Genomic DNA, 13,094 nt, shown 5'->3' on the forward strand with positions numbered 1-13,094 from the left:
ATTTTTCACAGGGAGCAGGGACGTCATTCAGGGGTTGTCAGGGGTCGCACTTGCGACTCCTGAGGCCTACCTTGCTACCCCTGAGGTCTCCGTTGCTACCCTTAAAACTTAAAAAAAACTTAAACACTTTTTCTATTTCTTTTTTTTTTTTTACAAATTGAAGCTCCTGGGCTGTGGCCAATGCCATGTGACTATTTCAGCTTTTTGTCTTTCTGGAATTCCATACAATAATTGCTAGACTCATTAAAGGTTTATTTCAGGCACACTCCAGGGGGTGAGTCCCTGATTTAGTCTGAACTTCAACACCTCAAATTCACAGTGCAGACAAAATCCTCCAAAAAGCATTTAGAGCAGAATAAGCATCCATTTCGGACTATGTATTTTGCTATTCACAAGTTGCAGTTATACCATATTTTTTTCTGCCGATAGATATGGTGATCCATTCTTGTATGAAATGCATATCACATTACAGTAATATTGTAATTTTTCATAGTGTACTTAGAAACAATGCTATGTGTGCCACTTCCTGTTTTGTCAAGGGGTAAACTGACATGTTCCATCGTTTCCCGTGATGTCTCTTTGGGGTGGGGTCAAATGACATCACTTCCTGTGATGTCATCAGAGGTGAAGGGTCATGTGATGTCACTTCCGCTACCCCTGGCATTTTGGTGAAATGACGTCCCTGACAGGGAGTCCTAATAAGTGGCAGGTGTACATCATTAGAGCTACATGCCTGGCTCTGCCTGGCCTCATTAAAGGAACAAGGCCAATGCAAGTGAGGGGAGGTAATCCTTCTAACCCCATTCCTCATCTTCCTTGGTGCAGTACTTCTGTCAAAACACAGTGTGGAGGAATTATGGGAGTTGTAGTTTCCCATAAAACACACAGGAATAGGGGTTAGGTGGGTTGTTGAAAAAGGGGGTCACCATGTCTCACCATTGGGTGCTTCTCCCCCACTCCCGCAGGACCCGCTACCCAGGTGATCCTCCCTTGCTTGTCCACCCCCAGGGTCAGGATCCAAGAGCGATGGCCTTTCTCTGGCCACCTGAGTATGGGATCCCCAGGGACTAGGTGGTGAAACACCCTCTTGTTTTTCACAGCCCTAATCATGCACAATCTAGGGTTCGAGGGTAGAAGAATACTCAAAAATGTACCTGAAATTGTACTACATGATGCTGGTCTGTTTGTTTGTTTGTTTATTTATTTATATAGCGCTCCAAACCCGGAGGTATCTGGCCGCTTTGCATGTGCCTTTCAGTTTGCAAGTTACACATAAGATCAAGTACAAAGTTTAAAAATTAAAGGACAATAATACATTGTATACACAAGAAACAAGGAATATAAAGCATACGAAAAATACAGGTGATGGGAGTCAATGGAAGCTTCTAATGCATTTAAGACGATTATTTAGAAATTAGATAAACGTTACGAGAAAAGAGCAAGCATTGTTTTAGAGAGATACTACTTTAGCACCAGGGAACATGTGGAAGATGAGAATGTGGAGGCCTTCATCACCGCACTCCGTGAACTTGCTAACAAGTGTAGTTTTTGTACAACATACAATGAACGTCTTCGAGACCAATTTATGCTCAAAGTGAGAGAAAACAAAATAAGAGAAGAAATTTGGACTAGGCGTGAACCTTCTCTAGATGAGGCACTAGACATTGCTAAAAGAAGGGAGCACACCATATGTGTTAAGGAACCTGAACTGAAAGATACCAATACACACGTTTCCAACAGTGTCAATGCTCTCAATAATCCTGGCAATAATTTGTGGAGTGTGGGGGGTAGTACGTACCTGGAAAAAGAAACCTGGTAGAAAGACAAAACATGATAAAAGTACAGAGGCAGAACTCAGAGGGACTAACACTAGGAAATGTTTCAGGTGTGGAATTTTCATCCATCTGGCCAACTACGTAAAGTGACCAGCATTAGAAGTAGTATGCTTAGGATGTAACAAGAAGGGGCACTTTGCACATTATTACACAAAATTTGCCAAAGCAATTCTCAAAGAATTAACAGTGGTGTGATGACAGTGGAGAAGATCGAACGGCTGATGAGAATTACTGTGGGGTAACTTGGTAAACTAAATCTGTACTATCCTGCTCGGGCTTTGAGGTCCGAAGACAAACATCTGCTTACCATCCCAAGGACAAACTGTGTCTCAGATTTTCTGTTGCAAGGCCTAGAGTGTGGAACAGCCTCCCGCTGAATCTAAGGAGGGCAAATTCCCTCCTGTCCTTTCGAGCGGGTCTAAAAACCCACCTTTTAAAATAAAAGCTTCTTTTTCTATCTGTGAATTTAAATGGCATTAATGTTTGGATGACTAATATTTCCACCTAGTCTACTGCTCCATCTGCGCCAGGATTCGATTTAGTTTGGTGTGTGCGCGCTTACAAATAATTCAAAATCAAATCAGTGAGTACAGTGGGAACTAGAAACAATAAGGGTGGAAAACCACATACTGACATAATGATCAGTGGAAAGAAAGTCAATGGGCCTCATTCCGAGTAGGGCGGTAAGGGTTAACGGTCACTGGTAAAGAGACCGGTGCCATTAAATCCTTACCGCCCTACTACGAGTTAACTTTGCGGGTCCTTCCTTAACGCCTGCTTTTAGCAGGCGTTAAGGATGGGACCCGCAAAGGGACTCCGGGGTCAATAACGGTACCGTACTTTACGGTACCGTTATTGCCGCCTTCCCCCTTCCCATTGAGCCCTATGGTGTCTCAAATGGGAATGGGGAATGGCCCTGTTGAATGGGGAATTACCGGTCCCTCCGACCTCGGAATGGACCGGTAATTACTCTATTCACCAGGCCGGAGTTTGGATGGGTTCGGAGGCAGCCATGCCGCAAATAGCGGCGTGGTTACCGCCGAACTCGGAATGAGGCCCAATGTACTGGTGGATTCAGGGTCAGATTATACTATAATAGGACATAATGTATGGAAAAAATACTTTGCAGTTGAGAAACTATGCAAACCCAAGGTAAAGGCGAGTGACTATGGAGGATCCAGAATATAGTTTATTAGGTGATTTAAAGCAAGAATTATGGTAAACTAAATCTTTACTATCCTGCTCGGGCTTTGAGGTCCGAAGACAAACATCTGCTTCCCATCCCAAGGACAAACTGTCTCAAGAGGAGATTGCAGATTTTCTGTTGCAGGGCCTAGAGTGTGGAACAGCCTCCCGCTGAATCTAAGGAGGGAAAATTCCCTCCTGTCCTTTCAACCTGTGGTATCAAAACCTTGGACCTTACCTCAGCCTACTACCAGATCATTTTACACTTCGGATCTAGAAACCTGACTACTTTTATCACACAAGAAGGAACATTCTGATATAAGAGAATGTCCTTCGTGCTGGTATCTGCCGCTGCATTTTTTCAGCGCACAATATACAAGCTTTTGGGACACAAAGGGAGTGTGGTCTTTCCAAGACAACATCCTAGTAATGGGTGCTTCTGAAGTTGAACATGATCAGAAGCTTCAAGAAGTTCTAGGAATACTTGACGAGATGAGTTTAACATTACAGAAGAGTAAATGTTAATTTTGTGTCACAGAAAATGAATAGCTGGGGCATAAACTGACAGCGCAAGGGGTGCTACCTAAGGATAATCTCATAAAAGCCATAATAGAGGTGAAACCTCCCAAAGACAATCAGGGAGCACTCTCTTTTTTAGGGTTGGTGGAGTACTATGCAAAGTTTATTGAGGGTTTTGCAGATAAGTGCAAGAACATCAGAAAATTGTGCAAGAAAGACAGTCCATTAAGCTGGTCAGTGACATTTCAGGAGGTGTTTGAGACGATCAAAGAATACATTGTCAATGCGCCTGTCCTGAGTAATTCTGGTACAAAGTGTGACACTTTTGTCAGAACAGATGCAAGTAATACTGGGTTTGGTGCCGTATTATTACAAAGATGGAATGGATGTGAAAAAAACGATAGCATTTGCCTCTAGAAGTCTGAAAGGTGCAAATGAAAAGTACTCTGTGGTAGAGAAAGAAGCCTTATGGGTGCATTGGTCCATAAATAAACTCAAAGCATTTTTATGGGGGAGGAACTTTACAATATTTACTGATCACCAACTTTTAGTAAGTATCTTTAAATCCAATGGTTTAGACAGGGTGTTGAGAAGAATAATGAGATGGGTTACGGCACTACGAGGACATCGGTTTACTGGGTATCATATCACTGGTAATGAAAATATTGCAGCAGATTTTCTTTCCTGGCACATATGGGTTCTATGTGTTCATAACGAATTCACTAATAACGAAAACCTTTTCAGTGAATTCAAAATAAAAACATTTTTTTTAATTGTTTTTCAATTTGGGGGAGGGGTTCCCTCAAAACCCACGTTTCCCTAGTGTTATTACCCCACGCCAACCCCCCCTTTTAATCCCTTACCCCACCCCCATATATACTTCAACCCAAAAATGCAATCTTTTGTTGTTCTTTTTTATTCACTGAAAAAGTAATTTGTTATTGTGAATTTGTTATTATCACTGTAAACGGAACATATGTACTAGCATAGAATGTTGTGATGAGCCCAAAAATTAATGTGAGGTTGAGAGCGACATTTTCTGGACGTGTGAATCCTCAGTTGCTGAGAGTGACTGGAAGGAAGCTGAAAGCAAGGATGGTAAATTACAAAAGGTCAAGGAGTTTGTTATCAAGTGCTTACCAAGGATTGGGTTGGTTGGAGACCTGAAGTTGGCTTTGGTGTGTTCCACAGATTAAAAGAGGAACTCAGTGTGGAGGGAGACCACTTGTTGAGGTCTGGCCGGATCATTCCCCCATGGGGGATTAGCAGAAAATTAGTTGAGCTGGGACATGAAGGGCATTTAGGAATATCAAAAACTAAAGGGTGCCTAAGGTCCAACTACTGGTGGCCCAATCTTGACAGTGATGTTGAGAAAACAATAAATGAGTGCTTTATATTTAGGGATTAGGATAAGGTTCACAAGTCCAGTGTACAACCCCTGAGACCTATAGAATGTCCTGCAATGACATGGGAATTCACAGCAATAGACATCGTAGGACCTGTCTGTGGTGTCCACGGAGCAAGGAAGGACATTAGTGTACTCATGGACATGTATTCCAACTGGACGGAGAGTGATATTGTGAATGAGGCTGACTCAATAGCAGTGGTTTCATTTTTAGACAGAATCTTTCAGCTGGAAGCATTCCACCAAAAACTACTCATAGAAAATGGAGTAACGTTTAATGACATGTTTAATGAAGATGTTTCTGGCTACTAGAGGTGTTATTCACCACAGATCAACACTATTGCATCCGGAAACAAATGGCTTGACTGAGAGATTTAATGGTATTATTGTGCAGGGTATACGCATGTGTGTGAAAGGAGGAACGAAGTAGAAAGAAGAGTACATTCTTGCAGATTATCCCCATATGCTACCACATGCTAGTGCCATTCGAAGTGCTAAGAAGGAGAAAACGATCCACTGGAGTCTAAATTGAGAGACAGTGTGGACTACCCGAACAAGTCCATGAAAGAAAGGTCTGATGTTAAAAGAGGGTTAGACTCACCCGTGTCTCTGAGGGTGACAGAGTGTGGATACAGATAGCAGGAATTATGCCTGAAAAGGAAAGTACATTTGAAGGTCCTGTGATTATAAAAAAAGAACTGGGGGAAGCTGTCTTACTGGAAGATGGCTGAAAGTTCAATAAAAACAGGATTGCAAAGAAGTAATATTTAATGTTTTGCTTGCTTTGCAGAAAGGCAGGGAGGTGTGTTATATCCTGTACAATGTAATATGAATACCAATGGTTGTGCAATTAGAGTTGGGACAACCGTCATTCCCATACATGCTTCCATTAACTGCTTGAGCCTGGCCAACAGTCTCTTTGTCAATATGTGTACCCTTGACAGTCTGTATCCTTCAAACATTTGTATTTCCTTTCCTTTCCCTGACTACCGCTCAGGTGAGCCTATTATGATGTCATCAAATGTTGCATGTCTATATATCTGTGGCTCTCTGTGAAGCTCTAGGAGAACCAGCCTAGCAGTAGAGAGAGGCATTTATAAGAATCCACCAATAAATTACAGTTGGAGAAAGGTTGTTGGACATACCTTTTAAATTCCTACTCCACAGTTGGCTCCCAGGATTACCAAAGCCTATACACCTAAGGGCCTCATATCATTTATGCAGAATGGGTCTATTCCCTTTGGTTTCACCCCTCCACTTACTATCACCTTCTTGACATCACTTTTCATGTGACACAACACAATTTCTCCTTTAATAAATGTTCAGGTAACTTAAAAACCAGAACAAATGTATATGTCATAATGAGGGCCACATATGTTCTGTTGTTCTGTGTGAGAACTTTGCTTACCAATGGCTCCCCCTGGAATTGCATGGGGCTTGCACCATTGGCTTCCTTAGACCTCTACTTAGACATACCATGCAATTCCCTATTGCAGTTACTCCCAGTCACATGAGTAGCTGCTCAGTTTGGGACTGTATTAAAGGGGCTATAGGTGTTCTTTTTCCATGGATAGGCACTGCAGTGAACAGAGCTGACATCCATGTTCTTTCCCTCCTTCTTGAACAGGCTGCTAACAATACTGTATTAGCCCTCTGAGCACTGAATACTGAGGAACTGGTGCTTAGAACTGTGGTGCTTCAGAATAGGATTGCATTGGATTAGATTATGTCCTCACTTCCCAGGGGGGCACCTGCAAGATTGTGGGGCAGGAATGCTGAACGTGGGCACCGGATAAATCCTCCCAGGTATCTGACATCGTTGATCACCTCAGGAATACTGGGTCTACCCTCCATGTCACTACTGAAGCTAACTCTTGGTTCCTTTTCTCATGGATTCAACGTGTTCTTGGCTTTCTTGGTTCATCCATATCACATGGCATCATGATCTTCCTGGCCCTCATTGTAGCCCTCAACATGTTAGGATGCTGGTTTGCTGCCTGCTGCATGCCCACAGACACCAAGTTGAGGATCCTCAAATGAATAGAGGACCCTGAGGTGATAGAAATGGCTCTGCAGGGTGAAACTCATGGCTATTTAACTGGACATCCAGCGCACTGTATATTCCGCTGTCTGACTTTTATTATATGCCTTTTCTGCATTTTAGTGTGTTTTCAGTGCTTGTCTCTTTTATCCCATATTTTATGAACACTTGCACTGCTGCTCACCATGCCGTACCTATTGTGCATGAAAAAAAACCTTTTCCTGTATGATATGCATAAAATCATTGCTGTTTAGTCATTTGTTTTGGCATACAAGGTCTTTACATATAGTTCTATGCCTTAAAGCCTGTCGTATTCAAGTCAAAGGCCAATAGAATAACTCCTGAAAGGCATTTTATTTTGTTCTAGCTATACCCTCTACCACGTTTCGTGCAACACCATTTTTTCACATATTTCTTTCAACAAAATTAACAGTTCCACTACTTTTATTTCTGCAATTCGACAACTGGTGACAGGTGCTTGAAATAAAACATGCTGGCTATTTGTTTTTCAAAGCCTAACTTGTTCAGGACATTTAAAGATGGTGACTGCACTAACAAGGTGAGCACTGCAGGAAAGGACGGTAGACTCCAGGCAGAGGCTCACAAACACAAAACACACAGAGATGGTTACTGGGACAGAAGGAAGGACGCAGCAGACAAGCAGGAAAAGTCATGGAGACATGAGGAGCTGCGCCGGAGGCTCGTGGAAGCAGCATTCATCGGGCTTGACCAAGAGAGGGAAGCCAGCATGTGACAGCAGAGCTGCATGAAACGCTGGAGAGACCTTAGCTGACTCCTGGGTGTAAAGTGAATGAAGCAGTTGTTCCACAAAGGGACGGGCAGAGTTGGAGATGCTGGTAGAGACCAGGGAGTCTATCCAAAGAAGCTGGGACCCCAAGGTATTCCGACAAGCGTGTCAGCCCGCATTTGATAAATATGAGATTGTTAACAATGGGAAAAAGCATACAAATAATATTCAAATGCAGTCACGACAAAGTATTAACACAACACCCAATAAGAAGAATGTTTGTATGCAGACAAGACACAGTACCAAAAGAAACTCCAATCCAATACAGGTGCATGTAATGCCAGTGTCGAGGGGGGAAATGTTTAAGCAATTCTACCATAGGCAAATATACTAAGTAGCTCACGGTATAGGCCATTTCTGTATAACCAGGAACTTTGAGAAGTCCTGGCAGGGCAGTACACCAGGCAATTAAAGCTATGTAAAGATTACTGGCAGGATGTATACAATGGAATCTGAAAGGCACTATAAATGAAATCCTGGCAGGTGAGTATACCAGGCAGTTGGGATTGATTGGAGGTATTATAAAAGGAATCCTGGCAGTTGAGTATACCAGGTGGATGAGATTGAGTGAAGCTTCCTGGCAGCAAGACGGTTGCAAAACCTGTGATTTGAACAAGAACTTCTTGAGTCCAGTGAAGAAACAAAGGAACTGTTAATTAAAGTGGAACTTTTGCCATCCTAGTTAGGAAATCAGTGGAAGGAGACCACCCTCTAGATTCAAGGGTCTCTACCTTGGATAACCTTTTTTTGTTGGAGTCATTATTATGTTTTGTTTTTGAAAAATGTTTGCTAATATCAAGAAAAAGACATTCCCTTGCAGCTTTTTGTTGTTAGTTTATTAGTTTGAGGCAGTGGTCGAAGTGTACTAAAAGAAGTAGTGGAACTATGTTCCCTACTGGCCTGCACCCCTCTCATGCACAATAAAAACCCCAAAACACATGTGCCTGCTCTTTAAGGAAACGTCCTGTGCAGTGCACTGAAAGTTCAAGTTTCAACTTGTTCCTACACTTTTATTTTAAAACGAAACCATTCCGAAACGGTTTCTTTTTAAAATAAAAGTATAGGAACAGTAAAACATAATTAAAAGAAGTACAGGAGCACTGCTCCCGCCCACTTCGACCACTGGTTTGAGGGTCAGAATTGGATGTTTTGGACACAAGGATGGCTTTTCAGTTACTGACTTCATGACGCTGACTGTTGTTTTAGTTTTGATTTTTAGGTAGGAAAATTCCTCCAGGAATAGGGCCAGTAAGGCAGTTTCCCAACCTATATTTATTTTTAATAAATGTTTTTGCTTGAAAATATAGGCTCCAACTGTCTGTCATACATCCACTGGATATTGTCATCAGGTCCTCTTTCATATACTTGCCTCCCTGGCACACACCCATGCAGCACTACAGAACTCCATAGACTTCATGGGCCTGGGGATAAATCAAGGTATGTAGGAGGCTGACAGTAGACGGCATTATGCACTGCATGCCAGGTAGGTCAGGGTCGAGATATCTGCCACCCATTCATTGAGTGGTACAGCCATGTCTTTGCCCTTGGTTATCAGCCATGCAAAGCTGCAGCCATTATATGGATGAATGCATGCACGATAAGAGGAGTTCGATGAGAAGGAGTATTAGTTCAATGTTGCAAGTGTTATGATGATGCAAGCATGAAATGTTGTGTTCCTTGAGTAACATTTCTTGAAATTAAGCTACTGACATTTCTAGATTATTTGGGATGAACACCTGGCACATGAAGAAGCAGCTCTATCCTGCATGATAAGAATTGTTTCCTCAACTATCTCTTAACCTGTTCAAGTTACTGTAAATATCTGAATGTGTTATATTACCTGTATTCAAATATGTGTCTCAATAATTCTGAGATACTATGTAGCACACTTTGATGTAAAAATAATTAATTAATCTCCCTGATTAATACAAGGATCGTAATAAAAGATGTAAACTGCTTAATGCTTTGGTGAGGTAAATAAAACGGTAAAAGCAAGTAGTTCAGTGTTGCATGGGTGACTGATTCAAGGCAGTTAGCTTTCAGTGTGAAGAGTTACAGCTCCCATCTTAACATTTGTGGGCAAACATGTGTGCACAGGGCCAGTCATACCATTAGGTCAAGTGGGCACTAGCGTACTGGAAACTCAGCAGGGGTCACCAATGTATGAAAAAAGAGACCATCCTGTACTTGCCTCCAAAGTCCAACAGTGTTGATGAATGAATTCACTTTGTGGAGTTTATTTTCTTTTTTTATATATTTTTATTTGTTTTTCGAACAGAATACATCTAACAATCAACAAGGAAGAAGGGTATCAGGAGAGAGATATATCATATACATAAGCTTATCAATGAAAAAGCGAAATGATTGAAGACAAAAAAAGAAACAAACATACAAGTGAGGCACTGAGGTCAAATTTATCAAACAGGTAGGATTCATTATAGAGGCTCAGGATTCATGAAAAGGGTCTGCAGGGCAGTCATTGTCAGGGAGTCCGCGTCATGCCGCAATCATGTCTCCAAGTTACAGTAATGAGAATGATTTCAATTGTCGAGGAATCAGAGTGCAGTAATCGTTAATATAATTGATAAAGGGGTCCTATAGCAGAGGGTAGAAGCGATCTCCATGGCACGCACATACCCCATTTTAGCCCACCACATATGGAACGAAGGAGCTTCTGCTTTCTTCCAATTTTGAGCAATAGTGACTATGGCTGCAGGGAGCATATGATACGATAAAACTGCGTGTAGGGTTCCAATGGTGAAAATATCATGCTCATCTACGTCCCCCAATAGTATCACTAAGGTGTCAAGTGTAAGCAAAATGCCAAAAATGTTATGGATCAAATTAATAATAGCTGCCCAAAAGGGTTTAATGACAGGGCATTGCCACCATATATGAGCCATGGATCCAACCTCAGAGCATCCCCTCCAACGGTTGGGAGAAACATGAGGTTGTATTTTATGCAGTTTATCTGGCATGAGGTACCATTGGTAAAGAACTTTGTGTGAATTCTCCATTATCGTGGTGCATATGGACATCTTAGAGTCACTCTTCCATATGGTTTGCCATGATGTGACTGGAATTGTGTGACCCTGTTCTTTCTCCTACCTTTTCATATATGCCATCAACTTCTCACTTGTATATGACGTTAATTACACAGCCACAGTACCAACGTATGGAGAATGCCCAATCAAATTGCAGAGTAAAGGACCACCTTGCCAAAGGCTAGATCCTGCCCATGGATAGAATCTAGGGAGTAGTGTCTTACAAAAGTATGGACCGAAGCCCAAGTGGCTGCTTCACAGATGTTACAAATAGGAACACCCCTCTGCAGGGCAGTAGAGGCAGCCATACCCCTAGTAGAATGGGCCCGTAATCCTACCAGAGGGTCCTTACCCGCCAAGCGGTAACATTTAGAAATTGCCAAGATAATCCATCGAGGCAAAGTCTGCTTAGTAACAGCTGGTCCCAAACGCCTTCCAGCGTAACCTATAAAGAGCTGATCGTCCACTCTGACCCGGGACATGCGTGAAATGGAGAAACTTAAAGCACCTAGGATCCAACCTATGGAGCCTCTCCTCTTCCTTACCAGGATGCAGAGGAGGATAAAATGCCGGAAGAATGACCTTCTGGCTTAAATGAAATTTCGACACCACTTTCGGAAGAAAGGAAGGACGAACCCTAAGGACAACTCTCTCCTTATGAAACACTGTGAAGGGTGGCTTAACAGAAAGTGCCTGCAACTCACTCACTCTGCGAGCGGAAGTAACCGCAACTAAAAATACAGTTTTAAGGGTTAACAGTCTCAAAGGACAAGAATGTAAAGGCTCAAATGGAGCACACATTAGGAATTTTAGAACAAGGTTCAAATCCCAAACGGGCACCTGGAAAGGTGACGGTGGAAACACATTAGAGAGCCCTTTCAGAAACTGAGAAATTAAAGGAATTTTGAAATAAGAACACTCCTCAGACGAGCGCTTAAATATGGATAGCACCGCCAGGTAACCTTTAATGGTACCCACTTGCAGGCCCTTGTGGGCTAACGAAAGCAAAAAAGGCAGAACCACAGGAATGTCACATGAAAAAGGATCCACATTCTTAACCCAGTCGCAGAACTTTCTCCAACGGCAACGGTACAGGGACTTTGTTGCAGGCCGTCTGGCCGAAAGCAACACCTCCATCACATCTTCAGGGAAGTCCCAATCCTTATACCTCAACCTTTCAGAAGCCAAGCATGAAGGTTGAGGGATCTGACGTCTGGATGGAGAACCTGACCCCCCTCCCGTGAGAGCAGATTGTCTAGGTAGGGAAGACGGCGTGGAGGGCAGATGGACAAGTCGAGAAGGTCCAGGTACCACGTTCTCCGGGCCCATGCCGGAGCAATGAGGATCATCCGGGAACCAAACCTCCGTAACCTCCGCAGCACTTGCGGGATGACGTGGACTGGAGGAAATGCGTACATCAGTGGGAAGGACCACTCCACCACGAACGCGTCCCCTAAGGCTCCTCTTGGAGGAAATTCCCTCGAGCAGAATGTTTCGCACTTCTGGTCGACACTGGAGGCAAAGAGATCCACTTGTGGGGTCCCCCAAAGGGCAAAGATCTCCAGGAGAATCTCCTGGCCAGCTCCCACTCGTGAGAAATCGCGCTTTGCCTGCTCAGAGCGTCCGCCGTCTTGTTTTTGTCTCCGGCCAGATGCACTGCTGAGATCGAAATTTCCTGCTGGATGGCCCAGAACCAGAGCTGCATCGCCTCCCTGCACAGAGGAAGTGACCCTGCCTCCTCCTTTTTGTTGAGGTAGTGCATGGCCACTGTGTTGTCCGTCAGAATCAGGACATTCTTCCCTCGCACAGTCGGCAGAAAAGCCTTCAGGGCAAGCCTGATGGCCCTCAGCTCCAACAGACTGATATGGAGTCTGGACTCAGACGGAGACCAACGACCGCTGACTGTCAACTCGTTGGCATGAGCTCCCCATCCCGTGAGGGCCCTCAGCTCCAACAGACTGATATGGAGTCTGGACTCCGACGGAGACCAACGACCGCTGAGTGTCAACTTGTTGGCATGAGCTCCCCATCCCGTGAGGGATGCGTCCGTCACGATCGTCACCTCCGGCCAGGGTAGCCAAAATGGAGCCCCCCTCATCAGATTGCCTTCGATGGCCCACCACAGAAGGTCCTGGTAGACCGAGGGCGGCACCTGAACAGGGTCCGACATCCTGCCGGAGGACTGTGACCACTGCATCTTGAGAGCCCATTGCAGAGATCCCATCCGGAACCTGGCCTCTGGCACCAGAAGAATGCA

Source organism: Ambystoma mexicanum, chromosome 4p, assembly GCF_040938575.1.
Source record: "Ambystoma mexicanum isolate Mex_15411 chromosome 4p, UKY_AmexF1_1, whole genome shotgun sequence".
Taxonomy (NCBI): domain Eukaryota; kingdom Metazoa; phylum Chordata; class Amphibia; order Caudata; family Ambystomatidae; genus Ambystoma; species Ambystoma mexicanum.